This window comes from Salminus brasiliensis, chromosome 15, assembly GCF_030463535.1.
Source record: "Salminus brasiliensis chromosome 15, fSalBra1.hap2, whole genome shotgun sequence".
Taxonomy (NCBI): domain Eukaryota; kingdom Metazoa; phylum Chordata; class Actinopteri; order Characiformes; family Bryconidae; genus Salminus; species Salminus brasiliensis.
In genome coordinates, this window is record NC_132892.1 from 2,105,254 (window position 1) to 2,126,368 (window position 21,115).

At 44.2% G+C, this 21,115-nt stretch overlaps 1 protein-coding gene across 2 annotated transcripts in view; it reads right to left on the reverse strand.

Moving 5' to 3' along the window:
- The window catches only part of LOC140535388 (receptor tyrosine-protein kinase erbB-4), a 214,713-nt gene that overhangs the window by 113,983 nt on the left and 79,615 nt on the right, over positions 1 to 21,115 (reverse strand). The gene's annotated exons all lie outside the window — the stretch shown is intronic.

Consider the following 21,115-nt stretch of genomic DNA (forward strand, 5'->3'; position numbering starts at 1 on the left):
TTGTGCTTCCACTCACTGGCCACTATATTAGAAACACTCACCTTGTGCTTCCATGCACTGGCCACTTTATTAGAAACACCCACCTTTTGCTTCCACGCACTGGCCACTTTATTAGAAACACCCACCTTTTGCTTCCACTCACTGGCCACTTTATTAGAAACACCTACCTTGTGCTTCCAAGCACTGGCCACTTTATTAGAAACACCCACCTTTTGCTTCCACTCACTGGCCACTTTATTAGAAACCCCTACCTTGTGCTTATACACACTGGCCACTTTATTAGAAACACCTACCTTGTGCTTCCACTGACTGTCCACTTTATTAGAAACCCCTACCTTGTGCTTATACACACTGGCCACTTTATTAGAAACACCTACCTTGTGCTTCCACTTTGACAGAAGGACCAACCTTGCATCACTGGGAACAATTCACCATCCAAACACCTGATCAACAGTGGTCCTGTGGTCAGAAACTGACCACTGATATAGTGGGCTGTAAGCTAGAAGGACCTCATAAAGTGGTCAGTCGGTGGAAATACTGTACATGTGAGCTCAAAAACCAGGCTTGTGTATCATTGTGTGTGTGTGTGTGTGTGTGTGTGTGTAGAGAGAGAGAGAGTGTGTGTGGGCGCTGTTTGGGCCGCAGACAGGAGTAATAAGCAGGTATTTAGCCCCTAAGGAGGTCGTTTTCCCAGGACTCCCCACTGCGCTCTGTTTTCTTCTACACTCAGGCACTTCTGTATTACTGCGTGTGGAGAACTGTAGCTTCCAATAAAGCCGTCTCATTACCTGAGTGAACTGGCGGACACAGCGGGAGACTTAATCGGCCAGACCGGCCAGACCTGGTCATAGATGCTGCAGTTACACACAACCATGGCAAACTGGGCCGTTCCTGGAAAGTGCCTATAGCTACACCAGAAGCTCTCTTGTTAGATCAGATTATTTTGGTTTTCTGATCACATGGGGCAGTTTGGAGGTCTGGCAAATATGTTGAGGACTACCAGAAGCTGTGTGGGTGAGTAAGTGAGGAAATTAGCCCATACAGAATCATAAACATATATATATATATATATATATATATATATATATATATATATATATATATGGTAGACCAGAGAAGAGAGCTTCTGGTGTAGCTATATATATATATATATATATATATATATATATATATATATATATATATATATATATATATATATATATATATATATCATAAAGAACTGGGCATCCATTCCAATATATCAAAATATAAAAGTATTTGGACACCTGCTCATGCATTGTTTATTCTGAAATAAAGGGTATTAAAAAGAGTTGGTCCTGATCCTTTTGTTAGAGTAACTGTCTCTACCATCCAAGCAAGAATGCTAAGGCTTTCTACTAGATTTTGGAGGAGCATTGCTGTGAGGATTTGATTGCTTTCAATGACAAGAGCAGTAGTTAGTGAGGTCAGGATGTTGTGAAGTCACATTTTCAGAAAGAACTGGTGCTTTCTACAGACTGCTGTCCAGAAATACAGGTTCAACTCAAGGCCTTGACGGAACCAAGCTCATTTATTTATTTTTTTCAGGGATTATGAGGATCTGTCTGCAGTTTAGGCCCATCAACATACCAGCTGCCATAAACAGCATGATGACCCAAAGTTCTGCACAACTTTCAGGAGTCCAAAAGTGGATTCGATATCCAGAAAGCCGATTGAAAATAAAGTGAAAAACAAGAATGCTTTGCTCCGCACCCAAAGCTTTTGAAATGCTCCATAATCCATCCAGGATGCTGAGGGACCAACCCTTCAATACTTTAACACACAGGCTTTGGAGCCAAACCCTGGAGACAGTCAGCATTATCGCCCCGGTTTTGAGAAAAGCCACGCGAGAGAAATTCAGGATTTGTTGTTTTTTTTCCCCCGAAGTAAAGCTAACCGAGGCTCAGGCCAGATCAATGGAGTGAAGCTAGCCGAGGCCCAGGCCAGATCAATGGAGTGACGAATTGCCACATTAGTGCTGATCCTGCTCTAGCTCCCACTCATCATCTCCAGCTCGGTGGACCTGGGCGTCCAGTCTGCTGATGGAGCAACACATTTCATCTTTACTTTCTCACTCAACTGAACGTGGCTGTTCTGACCTCTAGAGGACTTTTGGTTCCTGATGCTAGCTAAACTGACTGCCTCCAATCATTCAGCCCCAATAAAGAAATACAAGTGATCGCTGATGCTAAATTTGAGCATTGGTTTCTCGTGGTCCTTAGGGAGTTTCTATTTGTAAGTCCTGGTTCCTCTCAGTAGTTCTTCCTCATGTTCTTAGGTACTCCATTCCCTAATGATCTTACTGAGGTTCTCCTTGTGAGTTTGTGGTTTCTCTCAGTGGTTCTTCTTCATGTTCTTAGGGAGGTACTCCTTTCTTTAAGGATCTTACTGAGGTTCTCCTTGTGAGTCTTGGTTTCTCTCAGTGGTTCTTCTTCATGTTCTTAGGGAGGTACTCCTTTCTGTAAGGATCTTACTGAGGTTCTCCTTGTGAGTCTTGGTTTCTCTCAATGGTTCTTTGTCATTGTTCTTAATGAGTTTTTACTTTCAAGTCTTGTTTCCTTTTATTGGTTCTTCCTTGTGATCTTAGGGAGGTTCTCCTTTTGAATACTGGTTCCTATCAGTGGTTCTTCCTCATGTTCTTAAATGTTTTCTCCTTGTAGTTCTTGTTTCCTCTCAGTAGTTCTTCCTTATTCTGGTTCCACTCAGTGGTTCTTCTTAATGACATTGAGGAGGTTCTCCTTTTAAGTCTTGGATCCTCTCAGTAGTTCTCCAAATGAGCCTTGGTTTCTCTCAGTGGTTCTTCTTCATGTTCTTAGGGAGGTTCTCCTTGTGAGTTTGTAGTTTCTCTCAGTGGTTCTTTTTCATGATCTTACAAACTTTCTCTTTTTTAATCTTGATTCCTCCTGATTCAGTGGTTCTTGTTCATAATCCTAAGAACTTTCTTAGTGATACTGTCGCCCTTGGCAACACCTCCTAGGAGTCTGAACCTGAATTTATAGAAAGCTTCTTTGGGACAATGTTTCTTATAGTAAGATCTAAACGGGATCCTGATCTTCTTGATCAGCATTCCAGTATATTGAAATAAGTGTATGGAAGCACCCTGTAATTACACATTCGAAGACTCAAAGTCCACAAACACACAAAAGTAGTTTATAAATAACGGAGAAAGCATCTCGCCTGAGATCACTTCCCATTCCCGAAAGTTTCAGAGGGGCAGTCCTCGAATGCTGAGTATAAACACTGCCTTTTCTGGATCTGTGATTTGTAATGGAATGGACGCCCCCTTGCTCATCAGGTCCGAATCAATAATAAGTTGTTTAAATGGTGAGCAGAGAGGCGTAAATAGCAGAAACTGTGACATTTAGAGGACACTGCATGCCACACCATGCCAATACCATCAAGAGATCCGGAATCTTATTCATGCTAAGATCTATATTCTTATTAAGAGCCCTGCAGTGGAGGGGTCGGATTTAATATGCTCCAGGAACTGATTCTGTTCATTAGACCAACGCTAAACAGTGGAGTGGCCCAGCAGATATACGGTTATTAAGGCTCCACACCAGGGCTGGCGATCAAGTAGAGATACCGTCTCTTACAGGATTAGACCTCTAAAGCTGCTGTTTTCTGAATGTTCATCATAGGGTTTTAAGCTTAGCATCAACATAGGGTCTCAGTTGGTTCGAATCCTGGGTCATGCTGCCTGCCATCAGCAGCCGGAGCCTAAGTGAGCACAACTGGCTTTGCACCCTCCGGGTGGGTAGATGACTCTCCTCCAAGTGCGTTGGTTGCCCGATGGCACTGTGTTGGCAATTGCTCATGTGTCAGTCCACCCCCCCCCCCCTCAGTATAGGGAGCATTACATGTGTTGGTGGGAGGGGACTAATGAGTGGGTTGGGTAATTGCCTAGCTAAAATCGGGGAGGATGTGAGGTAAAAAGAAGTTTGGGGGTTGGCTCGACGGGTGGTGTAGTGATGAAGGGATGTAAAAAAAGGTGAGGGAAGATGCACAGCAGCAGTGGGCATCTGACAGATGACATTTATTTTACTGTAGTGAGGGAGATGGATGGGTGGTAATAGGTGCAATGATGAAGGTTATAAGAACTCCATATGCCTCTACAATATGAATGCAAAAGAAAGGAATCGGAATATCTCAACAGAGAAACCGAGGACTGATTTGTCTGGGATGTACTAGAACAATAACCCTTTTCCCTCTATTGTATAAGCAGAGCTCTGTTCCATTAGCATCCACGGCACACAGGATTGTTCTACTGCCAAAGATAGTGTTTTGGTAGACTTACATGAGGAGAAGATCATAACGCTGGTGCAATTAGAGACTAGCATGCTAGTCGAGTAACAACAAAGCATCAAGGTTAAAAGAGAACCTCTGCAGTTAACCAGCAAATGCTTTCACTTTGGGACAATTAGGAGTTTCTATGAAGAAGACCTTGGTCATTTCCATTCACTCATATTTATAAAGGATACAGTGATACGCTCTTCAGCTATCTGTGCAGGCATTAACCACTCCACTTCCTCTCAATTCCTTTTAATAGCTTTAAGAGTTATATAGTTGTATAGTGTTTCCAGCATAAGACATTTACATTTTACATTTATAGCATTTATAGCATCTTATCCAGAGCGACTTACAAGGTTACTCATATTACAGAGGTGGGCCAATGTAGTGTTAGGAGTCTGGCGGAGTTCATCGCACTGTTTTGTTTGAAGATTCATGCTCAGCTTCTCTGAGGAAGGCTGATGTTCAGATTGTGACGCACTCAATGAGCTCAGAATGGAGGAGGAGAACGAGGAGACGAGGAGTCCAGAATCAATTAGTACCTTGTAGTTCTGGATTTTCCACATGTGGGGGACTTTTGGACTCAGCTAAAGACCCCGTTTTCATCTGGTCTCTGAGAACCAGGATTTTGCCTGAATAATCGCTCAAACCACTTCAGGAGGTGGTCTGAGACGCATTTGAGCCACATGGTTGGGGCAGTGGTTGGGGCGGTGGTTGCCCAGTGGTTAGAGCTCCAGGCTATTGATGACAGGGTTGTGGGTTCAATGCCCGGGCTTGGCTACAGTTAAGCCCTTGAGCAAGACCCTTCACCCTCTCTGTCTCCCCGGGCGCCAAAGCAATGGCTGCCCACTGCTCCGGGCACACTGTCCACTGGTGTGTATGTGTGTTTAAGGTTGTCTTGTCTTTCCAAGACACATCTCACAACCAAATCACCAATAATAACTGAAAAGATGAAAAGAGCATATTTGCATATAACGTCCAACACAGCGGTCAGATTTCAGTCTGACTACCCGGAAACGCCTTTGACTACGCAACACAACACAAACGTTCAGTGATTGGCACCAATTCTTTAAATCACCAAGGAATCAAACTGCCTCAAAAGTCAACCCTTCAGCAGTAACTCTTCAGATATTCAACTTTTCCAGATGTTTCCCCTTCCAGCTGAAGTGGTTCGGCATGCGTCATTAGTCAGTCAGGCTCCGTCAGGATGTAGTGTCGGAAAGCATGAGGTTGAGCCTCGCCCAGCGGCGCTGGCTCTCTCTCTCTTTCGTTCTCTGGCCATTTTAAAAGCTGTCCGCTAATCCTGCCTGACACAGTCGGTTCTCCTCTGCAGGCTAACAGGTCAGAGGGCCACTCCACAAGTCTCTTAACCAGACTGGAGGTTCTGAGGTGACCCATGTCGACCCCATCTCGAACATCACACCCTGAAGGCAACACAGGCACGCAGGGTTATCTCTACCAGCCTGGCAGACTGCATACGTCTTGTTGTATGTAATATGCCTGATGGGGCTGAGTAACCTTTTCACCGGCCACTTTATTAGAAACACCCTGTACCTCCATCTACACCAACATTATATGATCATAACAGACTGTACTGTAGATGTACGCTAACAGTGACTCTGGATGGTCGTGTCCTGTATGCTTCCATGGCCTGGCACCAGGGTGACTCTACATCATGGTTTGGATGTTTCCATGGCTTGCCACTGGAGTGACTTTACATCACAGCTTGCATGGCCGATCACCGGAGTGACTACATCCTGGCTTAGATGTTTCCTTGGCCCATTACCCAAGTGAGTCTTTATTGTGTCTTGGATGATTCCACTGTCCATGGGCAGACTGGCTCTACACTGCAGCTTAGATGTTTCCACAGCCTGCTACTAATGCAAATCTAAATTGGCTTGGATGCTTCCATTGCTAATCACCAGAGTGACGCTACATCAGTGCTTCTGCAGCCCATTATTAGAGTGAGTCTACATCGAGTACTGGATGCTTCTACAGCTCACCACTGGAATGATTCTACATTATGGCTTGGATGCTTCTATGGCCCATCCCCGAAGTGACTCCACATTGCAGCTTAGATGTTTCCAGTCTGTTACCAACGTGAATCTACATTGCAGCTTGGGTGCATCCACAACTCGCCGCTGGAGTGACTGTACATCGCGGCCTGGGTGCTACCACAGCCCGCCGCCAGTGCTCATAAGGACATAGGACTCTATGTGACTTTATTCCTCTGAATCAGTTAAACTATTTACACAACTGAAAGATTTAAGGTTCGATACGGAACGCAAGCATTCCAGAGTCAGCTTTGATCTGGCCATGTGGCCTCCACCGCTGAATCGATAATTGCTGAATTAAGCGAATGTGACTGGGACAGCCACGCTTATTACAGTGAGGGGCAATATTAAAGTCAATGGGCTGAAATGAATGCCTCCGTCAGGACAGTGGGCTCTCCTCACCATCCTTCACTGAGTGACATTAACACTCCAGTCTTCATTGTTATTGCCACACACTCAGCTTGTTGGAGCATGAAGACGGCAGGCGAGTCTCAGGCAGGGCAGACAATTAGTGAGAAATGTAACGGGCAGTGAGTTTATTACAGTAATCTATGGGAGCAGTCTGGACGTTACATGGAGCAAAAAAGCTGAAGAAAGCACCCCACTACATGGTGTTGGCCGGGGGGTCATCACAGGAAACGAAAAAAAAAATCTGACGATGAGACCCATCTGATGGTATACTGCTAGCTTGCTATGTTTTTTGGATATCCACCTACCCATCTATTCATCTCCTTATCTGCTTCATCCTGGTCTTAATAAGTCTGGAGCCTACCTGGAATCATTGGGCACAAGACAAGCATGCACCTGGACAGGGCAAGCAAACAACAGCCTCTCTCATTTAGCTTCATCATCATAAGAACTGTTTGGCTTACTACAAATGCAACTACAACTACAACATATGCAACTACAAGCTACTATACGATAAACGGTGGCAATACTTTGCAAAATCAAGACGTGCAGAAATGAGAGTGACGGCGCATTGAGCAAGTTTGCTGGATCCGTGCGTCCAGATCTCACACCAATTTATTATTCTCAAAATGACAACCATTAAAAATGATGGCCATCAAAAGTTAATAACCGTAGTTTAACCTCAAACAGTGAACACGGTATATGACCTGAGAACTGAACCCACCAGCAGCACCAGCCTTTATGCACAACCAAAGGAAGACCAAACTCTAGATTTAGATATCAATCAACCAAGTAAGAAATAATTATTGTACCGTTTTTAGTTCTGAACCTCTGAACTTAGACTATGAGAAGAGTGTACAGCCAGATAAGACAACGAAGTAGTATTCCTACCTGTTTGAAGTTAATTCTGCTTTTCCCTGTTTATGATCTTGTTAAAACACAAGATAAGCTAAATCCAACATCGCCAGAACTGTTGAACTTGCAATGACCTATAGCTATTGACTTTAACACCAATCATCGGCCTTCAAATGTATTTGCATCATATCGATATGAGTGGTGAATAGACACAGGCCAAAAAATAAATCTCATTCTCTGGCTCATTATTCAATAAAAGTAATGGTACAGGATTGCGGCTGCTGCCGCTAGTGCCCACCACCATCATATATTATTAGCATCATTAGCATTCCAGGGGAAAAATCTAGATTTCTATCATGTTGGTTTTTGTTATGCAATTCCACTCCTAACTGCCTAACCTCCACATTCTCTGTAGAAGCAGTTCAGTTCATGGCAGTGGGGTTGGTGGTGGTGGTGGTGGGGGGGGTATAGGCATCAGATAAAAGAGCACAGGGTTGAAAGGGGCCCTGGGGCCAGCATGGCCCCTCTGAGTTCCAACACCCAAAGGCATGTGACAGTTGTGATAACATTACAGACGACAAGAGGCACAAACAGAAGAGCCGCCTGCTTTTGCTACTTCAACTGCAGCAGGGCGCTTTTTTTGCTGTTGTTGTAGCCTTTTAAAGCCGGACTGCTCGTACATGCCAGAAGATAAATGAGAAGACACGTGGGTCTAAAAACAGTCGGTTAGAGCCTCTCTGTGATTTTCCCAACAGTTTATGGGATGTACCGTCCTAAAATGTGACAAAATTGTTGCATTATTGTGCAAAGTTAATCATGGTTAATGGCATTTGCCTTCACTGTCCTCAGAGTGAGGGTGGTTTCCAATTTCCAGGAGCCGAGCAACGTTGTTGAGAAAGCACTATTCTTTCACTCCCCCCATACCCACCTCGAAATCGCCAACCTCCTGCTGCTCCGAGGAATTGAACCAGCAACCTTCTGGAACCACACTGTCTTCTCTAAGAGGTCATGGCTACCAAACCTGTCATAATTTCTAAGCTCAATGTTTCCTTGATCAACCTCACCAAGCTAGACAACCAGTGTGACCAAGCATGACCAAGCAGGTTGACCAGCATGACCAGCAAGATCCACACTAGCTGACCATAATCACCAGCAAGATCCACACTAATCAACCAGCATCACCAGCAAGATCCACACTAGTCAATTAGCTTGTCCAGCGAGATCCACACTAGTCGACCAGCATGACCAGAAGTTTTCACACTAGTTGACCAGTAAGACCACGCTGGTCGACCAGAACAACCATCATGACCAAACCTAGCAAAAACCTTGCAAATGCAAAGTACACTATGTTCAGCTAGCTCACCAGTATAGGGTCTTTTCTCCTGGATGAGCAGCTTTTCAACCACCTTGACCATCAAAGACCAGCTTTTTGAGGTCTTGAGCTGGATTTAAGGGATTTTTCAGGGGCTCGCTTAAGCATGTCAAGAGCTCTACCAGAGGAAGGCAAGTATTTCCGGGTCCTATCCTGCACCTAGTTTATCTAATCAGCTCTTCATTAGAGTACAAATTTACTGCTTCTCATTTTAAAATGTTCAGAATTTAGATTTCGTTTGGAATAGACACACACACACACACACACACAAGTCCAGATGGCCAGCCTAAAAAAAAAAAAAACACTGTGGATTGCGTTGTGAATCATGCAACCCAACTAAAAACACAACAACGCGACTCTGAGCTGAGCCAAGTGCAGCAAGAAAGAACAGAAATGAGAGAAGGCTCAAAAACAATGCCCACCATGCAGTATTTGAAAGTGCAGATGGTGCCTTCAGCACACTGCCTGTGCGCGTTAGTGTAGATATCAGCAGTGTCAGTGTGCTATCAGAGACGCGAGGAGCCCGGCGAGGCATAGAGATGAATGTTTAGTGTAACACACCGCAGGCTTTCATAGATACTGAGCATGACACACACATTGAGGCCGCCGTGACAGCGGGTGAGTCGCTCTCTGCCCATGCAAGCTGACACGCCTGACAAATGAGTCTGTGTGTGTGTATGTGTGTGTGTGTGTGTGTGCGCTCCCGGAGAATGCTGTTTTTTTTTTGAGTGTGTGACAGAGGGCGAGAGAGAGGTCACTAAAACTCGCTATGTTTGAAAACAAGACTTGAATCACTGTTAATTAGTGAACTGATTACTGGCCACTTTACTGGAAACACCCACCTTGTGCTTTCATTCACTGGACACTTTATTAGAAACACCCACCTACCTTGTGCTTCCACTCACTGGCCACTATATTAGAAACACCTACCTTGTGTTTCCACTCACTGGCCACTTTATTAGAAACATCTACCTATCTTGTGCTTTCACTCACTGGCCACTTTATTAGAAACACCTACCAACCTTGTGCTTCCACTCACTGGCCACTTTATTAGAAACACCTACCTATCTTGTGCTTCCACTCACTGGCCACTTTATTAGAAACACCTACCTACCTTGTGCTTTCACTCACTGGCCACTTTATTAGAAACACCTACCTTGTGCTTCCACTCACTGGCCACTTTATTAGAAACACCCACCTTGTGCTTTCACTCACTGGCCACTTTATTAGAAACCCCTACCACCATGTGCTTCCACTCACTGGCCACTTTATTAGAAACCTCTACCACCATGTGCTTCCACTCATTGGCTCCTTATGTACAGTGTGTGTTCAGGTTCTACTGTGAGTCAGAATCCTATGAAACCCTGCGGCTACTTCTCGTTGTTCTCAACCCATCTTTCCTCTTTGTCTGGAATCAGCTCGTCTCTTTCCCTAGAGCCGTGGACAGGTGGATTAACATTCAGCAGCGTTCCCCGCACTGATCTCTACACACTCAGCCAGGCAGGGGCTGTCAGGACACACACTTGGACTCCGGCGCTGGGCCGCAACCGACCCATTTATCAGCCCGTGCATAGTCCTCTAATAGCTCCACTCCTGGGGCCTGACTTGCACCGCGGAAGATTTAGTGTTCCGCCAGCTCAGGAGCACATGAGCAGCCTTAATGAATGTGGACGTCTCTGCTGGATGATGCAATACACTAATTTTCCTCTCTTTAGGTGTTTCTTCGTGGGTAAATATTTTACCGTGAGGTAAACTGATGGGGTGAAAAAACAACAAGTCCAACAGTCCATTTTCTATATATAATATTGGCGCCCAACTTCCAATTTCACTCAGCAGCTGGGAAGTTGGTGAGGCCTTTTCCTTATCTGCCTCCGACATATTCTGTTTGAATTATCCCACATTAGCCCACCGGTGTTGATATGAAATGAGTAAATATGCCGAAAACAAGCTGTCCAGGACATATGAGCTAGAAGTCATTGGAATGATCAGGCGTCCATGTTTTCCAGTCTTTGCTGGACATTCAGTTTGGATGTTTTCCTAATCAGCCATTACTATCAACTGAATTTGTAAAAAGTGCTAAAAATAGGGAGTCAATGCTGAGCGCTATGATTGAACAGCTGCAAACAGCCATGCTGTTAGTGCCACTTGCAGAGAAATTGCAAGAGTAATGAAGGAGATATTAGTCCATTAACACCTCAATAAACACTCCTATACACTAGAATAGGAGATATTAGTCTATAAACATCTCAATAAATGCTCCTATACACTAGAATAGGAGATATTAGTCTATAAACACCTCAATAAATGCTCCTATACACTAGAATAGGAGATATTAGTCTATAAACACCTCAATAAATGCTCCTATACACTAGAATAAGATATATTAGTCCATAAACACCTCAATAAACACTCCTATACACTAGAATAGGAGATATTAGTCCATACACACCTCAATAAACACTCCTATACACTAGAATAGGAGATATTAGTCCATAAACACCTCAATAAACACTCCTATACACTAGAATAGGAGATATTAGTCTATAAACATCTCAATAAACACTCCTATACATATATTAGTCTGTAAACAACCTACAGGCTGCATGTAGAACAAAAGAACTGAGAAGCAGCAGTGCTTTAAAGGTTGCCAGACTGATTTGTTTATGAAGAAGTGAAGAATGGCCTTCACTTTAGGCTTTGAAAGGACAGGGTGAAAAGAACGAGCCTTGTACTCAAGCGAAATGCATGCATACTCTGGTTTCACTGTATTCTATTAAGCTGGCAGAGACCTTGGCCATAGAGGGGGGAGCAAAAAAGCTGAGCTGGAAGGGAATCCACCCCCTCCCACAGAGCGCAGGAACCCCACTAAAGTCCTTCCCTCAAGGTCGGCCCACTGACCGTGAACATTATTGCTGCCATTTCTTTTCCTTTTCCTTTTTATCAGCAGTGTTTCTGCTCTGCCTGTCCGTCCCCTTCCTCATTCCCAGTGCTTTCATTCTCCGTCCATCAACGTTTTAAGTCTCTGATCAAAATGACCACATTCTTGGGACCAATGTTGTAGCAAGACTGTGGTCAAGGTAATGGTTGTAATATCCATAGTGCTACATAGTTCTACCGTCAAATGCTGATTGTTTTGGGCGAAAGTTGATTCGGGAAACCGTGGTTCACACCGTCACATCACATCATCCATACCGTCACTTCGGGAACATAACTAGTGTGACAACAAGTAACTGGTATTTGGGAGGAATTACATACCCCACATCACCTTGAATCACCTTGAGGTGTTCATGGACTAATATCTCCTATTCTAGTGTAAAGGAGTGTTTATTGAGGTGTTCATGGGCTAATATCTCCTATTCTAGTGTATAGGAGTGTTTATTGAGGGTGTTTATGGGCTAATATCTCCTATTCTAGTGTATATGAGTGTTTATTGAGATGTGTATGGACTAGTATCTCCTATTCTAGTGTATAGAAGTGTTTATTGAGGTGTGTATGGACTAATATCTCCTATTCTAGTGTATAGCAGTGTTTATTGGGGTGTTTATAGACTAATATCTCCTATTCTAGTGTTTAGGAGTGTTTATTGAGGTGTGTATGGACTAATATCTCTATTCTAGTGTATAGGAGTGTTTATTGAGGTGTTTATGGACTAATATATCCTATTCTAGTGTATAGGAGTGTTTATTGAGATGTTCATGGGCTGATATCTCCTATTCTAGTGTATAGGAGTGTTTATTGAAGGTGTTTATGGACTAATATCTCCTATTCTCGTGTATAGGAGTGTTTATTGAGGTGTTTATGGACTAATATCTCCTATTCTCGTGTATAGGAATGTTTATTGAGGAGTGTATGGACTAATATCTCCTATTCTAGTGTATAGGAGTGTTTATTGAGGTGTGTATGGACTAATATCTCCTATTCTAGTGTATAGGAGTGTTTATTGAGGTGTTTATGGACTAATATCTCCTATTCTAGTGTATAGGAGCGTTTATTGAAGGTGTTTATGGACTAATATCTCCTATTCTCGTGTATAGGAGTGTTTATTGAGGTGTTTATGGACTAATATCTCCTATTCTCGTGTATAGGAGTGTTTATTGAGGTGTGTATGGACTAATATCTCCTATTCTAGTGTATAGGAGTGTTTATTGAAGGTGTTTATGGACTAATATCTCCTATTCTAGTGTATAGGAGTGTTTATTGAGATGTTCATGGGCTGATATCTCCTATTCTAGTGTATAGGAGTGTTTATTGAAGGTGTTTATGGACTAATATCTCCTATTCTCGTGTATAGGAGCGTTTATTGAAGGTGTTTATGGACTAATATCTCCTATTCTCGTGTATAGGAGTGTTTATTGAGGTGTTTATGGACTAATATCTCCTATTCTCGTGTATAGGAATGTTTATTGAGGAGTGTATGGACTAATATCTCCTATTCTAGTGTATAGGAGTGTTTATTGAGGTGTGTATGGACTAATATCTCCTATTCTAGTGTATAGGAGTGTTTATTGAGGTGTTTATGGACTAATATCTCCTATTCTAGTGTATAGGAGCGTTTATTGAAGGTGTTTATGGACTAATATCTCCTATTCTCGTGTATAGGAGTGTTTATTGAGGTGTTTATGGACTAATATCTCCTATTCTCGTGTATAGGAGTGTTTATTGAGGTGTGTATGGACTAATATCTCCTATTCTAGTGTATAGGAGTGTTTATTGAAGGTGTTTATGGACTAATATCTCCTATTCTAGTGTATAGGAGCGTTTATTGAAGGTGTTTATGGACTAATATCTCCTATTCTAGTGTATAGGAGCGTTTATTGAAGGTGTTTATGGACTAATATCTCCTATTCTCGTGTATAGGAGTGTTTATTGAGGTGTTTATGGACTAATATCTCCTATTCTCGTGTATAGGAATGTTTATTGAGGTGTTTATGGACTAATATCTCCTATTCTAGCGTTGAAATCTTTATTGAGTCTCAAATGAAAAGATGGCTGCTACAGACCAAATTGCTTGAGCTTCACAGAAAAAAAGGATTTGTATCTCAGTAAAGCCGACTGTGGGTCCACTTATGTTCCCTCTGTACTTTGCTACCATGAGAGGGAGGAGAGAAAACAACCGCCCTTCGATTATGTGATGTCAGCAAGAAAGAATAATTGCGCTGGGTGTAGCAACTCCCAGAGAAGCGCGGCAAGCTTTAGACTCCAAGCTGTTGGACGCTCCGCGGAGGACTGAGCCGAAACGATGTGTGTTTGGGGTGAGGTGGTTGGCCTTCCCTAAGGGGACAGAGGTATAGATGGTGGATGACTCAAGTCCTGTCCAAACACTGTGGCTCAGATGGGAATCTGAGGCTGTTATGAAACCACACGGACGATGTTGTTCCCTCGGCGGGCTCGTGCTGGCGGATGATCTGTACATTATGAATTTAAATAAATCTTTTTTTTTCTTATGGAAGAAAACCATACCTCTGTAGCAGCTGAAATGCTGATATGCTTTATAGACAAAAGTATTGGGACACCTCTTCATTTATTGTTTCTTACAAAATCATGGGTATTAAACGAGCTGATGCTGCTTTTGTTGGAGCAACTGCTGACTCTACTGTCCAGGGAAGAAGGCTAAGGCTTTCTACTAGATTTTGGAGGAGCACTGCCATGAGGATTTGATTGCATTTGGCCACAAAAGCATTCCTCAGCTCCCCAACTCATCCCAAAAGTACTAGATGGAGCACCATCACCATCATTCCAGAGAACCTCCAGTTGTTCCACTGCTCCACAGCTCCTCAATGTTGGGGGGTTTTGTACCCCTCTAGCCCACACCTGGCATTAGGTGCCTATAGATAGGTTCATGTTTATCAGCTCCAGAGAGTCCTATTCTACTGGCAGCACTTCCCTACAGGGACTAGATAATGGGTGTAAATTCAAATAGCTGAATAATATATTCATTAGAGGTGGTGTCCTCCCATAAACATGTAGCTCCAGGCAAACCTCACAGCATCTAGGGTAGGAGGAAAACTGTGTAAATTCGAGGTTTAAGGTGGGTTTAAGGTGTGAAAGTTTTTGTTAGCCCAGAGGAAAGGGCTGAAAGCCTGGCTGTCTCATTCACCTGCTCTGGAAGAGTTGCTTGGAAGAAGCCTCCATCCGTCTGATTCACCTGCCTGTCTCTCCACACTGAGGGTGGCTGAATGGTGGGAGGATCTGGAGCCTCATTGAGACCCTCTTATCTCCTCTGCACTCCTGTTAGTGCACACAATACAGCCATGGAAAAGCCCCAGAACTGACCCACGCCCTGTCCACAAACTGCCCCCCTGTGCGTCTAGGAATGTACACAGCTGGATTTGTCCAGAGCAGATTTGTCCAGGAGAAAAGGCTCAGGATTTATTATTGATTTAATAATGCGAAATGAAAGGCATTGAAAAACAGCCAACAACAACAACAACAACAACAACATACATAAGCCATGCAAAACCAAAATACGTCAGTTTTATTCTAAATAAAGAACAAAATTATTAAATAGATAAATAAATAAAACGACAGCCCATTTAACATGGAATAAACAAATAAGAGTCTAATTTAACAGAAGTAAATAAATGAGTCAACAAGCAGTCTATCACTAAATAAGCAAATAAATAAATGAGCCAGTTTTCACACAAAATAAATGAAGCTATGTTAAAAGGAAGACAAATGGATGAATTAATTAATCAATTAATTTGTGTGGCCATTAACACAGACCTATTTACTGCTTGGAGATGAAGGAAAGGTTCTCTCGTTTATCCTCATCATTTCTATTCTCAGCTGTGTTCTCCTCTGCACTTTCTGCTGCCATCAGTCAAGAATCAGGGGAGCGGGGCGTTCGTGCAGCTTTAGGCTGCTGCTGTAATGGAGGCGAGTTAAGCCAAACTACGACCAGCTTGATCCAGGTCATCAATATCATGCTAAGGGATTACAGGATACACTATGCAAAAGCATGAGGACGAACCCTGAAGAGGAAGCAATACTCAAAAGCAGACACTACCTAAGACCATGAGGAGGAACCACGGAGAGGAACCAAGGCTCAGAAGGAGACATTGCCTAAGAGCCTGAGGACGAACCCTGAAGAGGAAGCAATACTCAAAAGCAGACACTGCCTAAAACCATGAGGAGGAACCACTGAGAGGAACTGAGAGTTAAAAGGAGACTCTACCTAAGAGCATGAGTAAAAACCATGGAGAGGGTGCAATATTCAAAAGGAAATACTACCTAAAAAAATAAGAAAGACCAGTAAGATTAACAAAGACTCCAAATGAAGACATTACCTTGGAACCACTCAAAGGAACCAAGATTTAAAAGGAGACATTGTCTAATAGCAGGAAGAACCACTGATAAGAACCAGCTATCGGCAGCATCAGTAGGCCAATGGCCCATGGCCTATATCGCAAAATATATATTGACGACTATAAAGTTTTCAGTAAGTATGGCAAAGCTTCTGTCTGTAATAAGTTAGGAGACAGGTAGAAGAGCCAGGAAACGAGGCGTACGCCCACCTACGGACCCTCGGAGCAGAGGACGTTCTTCACTTTCCCCATATTTAAGTTCGACAGCACACAAAGCCTGAAAGCACACAAGCAAGGCAAGCTCGTCTCAGGCGATGGCACCTCCTCCAGATGTGCCGCTGAACAGATGTGCGTAATAATTGAACTGCCAGCAGAGCTTCCTCACTATTTTAGCATTCTCCCTTGAGCGGGCGAGAGTATGCGATAGTGTGTGTGTGTGGTCCTCTCCGCACTGCCTAATTCAGCCTGGCGCAGAGCCGGTCCACGAGTGTGCATTTGCAATTCATTCGGTGCCATTATTGATTTCAGCAGTGAGATGATGATGCCGTCCATAATGAATCGAGGAAGAGGAAAACATAGATTTCCAAATTTCATCTTCCAAGCGCTTCGAAATAAAATTTAGTGCAGGCCTACACGAGGTCCATACGCAAGAAGCCCAGTGAAAATCCAGGTGTTTAACTGAAGAGCAGACTGAACTTCCCTTAGATTCTACAGCAGTTACAACAAAAGGGTAACGGTATATTCTGGAGACCCTTAGCCAACTCCATCCCTCTAAGTTTTCCAACCCACCAAAACAGGTCTTCCCTGTCGAGGTATGAACTCCACAAGACCTCTAAAGATGTCCTATGGTATCCGGCACCAAGACGTAAGTAGCAAGCGACTATACATTGTGAGGTGGATTGCATCAATGGTCTCTTTTTCACTGCAGGGCCGAACGGAACCATTCAGTGCTACAAATGTGCCTTTAACGGGTCCGGTATAGTGTCGCCTTAGTAGCCATTTGGCCCTGCAGTGGAAAAGAGACCACTGAGACTTGGGCGTCCATAGCTCTATCACCTGGTTTGTCCTTCCTTGGAGGATGTATGCCACCGCATACCAGGAACATCCCACAAGACCTGCCTGATGTTTTGGAGATGTTCTGACCCAGTCATCTATCTAGAACATCACAGTTCGGTTCTTGTCAAAGCGCCTCAGAGACTTTGAAAAGATTCAAATTACAATGGCTAGGTGACTAGGTCAGAACATCTCCAGAACATCAGGCATCAGGTCTTGAGTGTGTGTTTGAAGGGTGTTTCTGGTATACAGTGGTCAGTTCCTTTCAAAGAAAGCTCCAAGAAAGGACAACCGGTGAACCAGCAACAGGGTTCTCACATCTGGCAGGACTGCTGGTACCACCTTCACCATCACCTTCCAGAACTGTTCACTCGCTACCTGATCTGTAGGTCCCATGCCTTGACAGGAGCCGCTGGGACCCTCATGGGACCCATGGTTAATTACTGTGCATCAAAGCCCTGTTTCTGTGGGAATCAGTCATCTCAGGAGTTTGGAAGGATTATTAAAAAAGGCTACCTTTAAGCTTTAAAACGTAAGCAAGCAATCTGCACCTGTGTTTATCGTTCCTACAGCACCTCTGAGCTGGCTCAGTACAGCTGACTACAGAGGAATACCTCAATGTTTAAGAGTGAGGAAGCGAAAGCAACACACATATATATGTATGTGTTAGCACACACAGCACAGTCCCCCCCCCCCAGTGGATAATAGAAGTGTGGGTCCAAGGTCACAAACAGATTCTCGCTCTCTGGGGAGTCCTTGTTGCAGGCTGGATGGCACAGGGGGAAAGATGAATGTGTGTGTTTTCAGACTCACAGTTTCCACCCCACACATCAAGGTCCTTTGCTATCTGCACTCATCTGAGTGACTGAACTCCCCCACTCCCCCGTGAGTTTACCCATTTTTCCTTGAAATACCTTGCACCTTTATCCAAGCACTATAGCCCAGGCTTCAAGGATTCGTGATTACCTGGGAGCTGGGATGCTATCAAATGTGGTCCAAATGCAGAAACCTGAAGAAATGGACTGAATTAAACCCAAAGGAATGGAACAGAACAAATGGACTTAACTTTGCTTGCTGGTGGTCTCTGTCCAAGTGGCCTCAAGCGGTCTTCAGCGTACAAAAGCCCAACAGGGTTGAATTCTTTCAAGGAAAAGTTGTGGTTGCTGGAGATTTTCTTAACCACTAACCATTTATTGCTTTACGTAAGAGGGGAAATACTGTGACTGCGACATCTGACACATCTGACGAACATCTGACGAACATCATCATGGTGGCTGATAATGGTGAGATTCTGCTGTGTCCCCTGTCCCACCAGGTTCTCTCCACTATACCAGAGTCATTCTACTCCACCAAGAAAGTCTCTCCACAATCTTTAGTCAATTTGGGAAGGTGGTCTCCTCCATATATTGCAAGAGATTCAGCATAGGCAGCCGTGACATGAAGGTTAGAGAAGCAGGCCTTGCAACTGGAAGGTCACCAGTTTGAGCCCCTCAACTGGCGCAAATGGTGACTGAGCGGTCTTTCTTCCTTTCCCACTTCCTTTCCTTCCTACTTAAACCATTCATAGGGGACAAAACTGTCCCACCAGGTTCTCTCCACTATACTGAGTCGTTCTGCTTTAAGAAGGAGACTAACTATAAAGGGAAGAAGGGTCCCCAAGAGACTGAACTTGGGCAGCCATGACCTGAAGGTTAGAGAAGCAGCCTTGCAACCAGAAGGTCAATGGTTTAAGCCCCTCAAGATGGTACAAATTGTCACCAAGTGATCATTCTCCCTTCCTGCGTCTCTTGCTTCCTAATCAGGACGTAAACCATTCTTGGCTTTACATAGTAGGGCAATTCTGTGACCACAACATCAGACAAACATCATGATGCTGTGTCCCCTGTCCCATTAGGTTCTCTTCATTTTACCAGAGTTGGTTTGCTTCAACAAGAAAGTCCCCCCCACAATCTTTAATGGGTTTGTGGAGGTGGTCTTCTCTACTCAAAATCAAGATTCTGTGGCAGCCATGACCTAAAGGTTAGAGAAGTGGCCTTGCAACTGGAGGCCTGGCCACCAGTTTGAACCCCTCAACCGGCGCAAATGGTGACTTCTTCCTTCCTTCTTTCCATCCTTCCTACTTGCTTGCAACGTCTTTGGGCAGAGAAGTATAACGAGCGTCTCCAGCCTGTTTTGAAAGGCTTAAAAACTGCAGCCTCTGTTTTTCTAGGGAGGTGGAGCGCCAGAGGCTCTCGCTGGACAACAAAACGGAGCAGAGATGGTTTTAGAAGCTCTGGAAATAATTAACACTCCCTCTTACCTGCAGTCAAATGCGCCCGGAATTACGCCGGCCTGATTGAACCGCCGAGTTGCCGAGACAGCGAGCGGGATGAAGGTGTGGGAGGTAGAAAGAGAGGGAGAGAACCAAAGTGAGGTTATTTTGCTGAGAGTCGAAGAGCGAGAGCATTTTTTTCTGAAAGCCGCCCCCGTGTCCTCGTTTGCTAACAGAGGTGAGGGTAAGCAAGAGGGATGTTCTTTACCGAAGGATCTGTTGATCGAGAGAGCGGAGGGGGCGGATTCAGAGAGGGTCCGTGAACGTGAACCATCTCCTCTGCGTCAGTCCGCCGCGGGACTGAGATCACCTTCATCTCCTTCCTCCTTCTTGGGAAGAGGGTCTAAGCGTAGTGCAGAACCACCTCTGGGGTTGGAGCGTTTGAAGAAATGCAGGTACGCCGCATGGATTTCAAGAGATGCCTGACAGAACATGAAGAGTGGGACACTGGCCAGACCCGGAAGACGTGCTACAAAATCCAACTGCTCTACTGTTTTTTCTGCCCTTGGATGAGGCCTGCTCAGATGAGGTTTACTCAACTCTCTCCATCAAGAACATGGTGTCATGGTGTCCGATCAGTGTTCAGTTCGGTTTTCCTTGCAATGCCTAACTGAAGTCAAGTCAAGTCAAGTGGGCTTTTATTGCCATTTCAACTACATACAGAGTACACAGTGAAACAAAACAACGTTCCTCCAGGACCATGGTGCAACATAGACACAGTGCATACAGAACACAAGTGCAACATAGTACAAGTGCAGACAGACAATACAACACAATACAGACAAAGAATAATAAATAATTTAGGGGTAGTGTGCAATAAACATTGAGTCCAGTGAGGTAGTAAAGTTATTTGTGCAAAATGCTTCCAATATTGTCTGGATTCAGTCTCTGGAGTTGAGAAGTCTGATGGCTTGGGGGAAGAAACTATTGCAGAGGTTTGATGGCTTGGGGGAAGAAGCTATTTCAAGTATCGAGCGCTCTACACTACAAAGTCAACTCTCAATCTGATGGTCAACCAACATGACCAAGCAGGTTGACCAGCTTTACCAAGGTGGTTGATCAGCACAAACAGGCAGGTTGACCAACGTGACCATGCTGGTCACCTTTTTTTTAAACTTGGCCAACAAATTCCTACACTGTGCCGTGCCAACGTTCTCCACAAGCTCTAAGGTCAAAGTAACCAGTGTCAGTTGCCTACCGGAGCAAGCCGGTACAGGTACCCATGTAGCTGAGCGAAAGGCCGCCTTCCAGGCCAGCAGTAAATCTGCAGGGTAGAAGAGCCGAGGGCTTGGCCCGTGTCGGCTCTCATAAATCCACCCCCCGCTCCTATCCACACATGCTTTATGACAGAGACACCAGTCCGCTAAATGAACTAATGCGGGATGGCCCATAAATCCCGAGCCGAGCGGCTGATGCCGCAGAATAGGACAGTGACCACACACACATT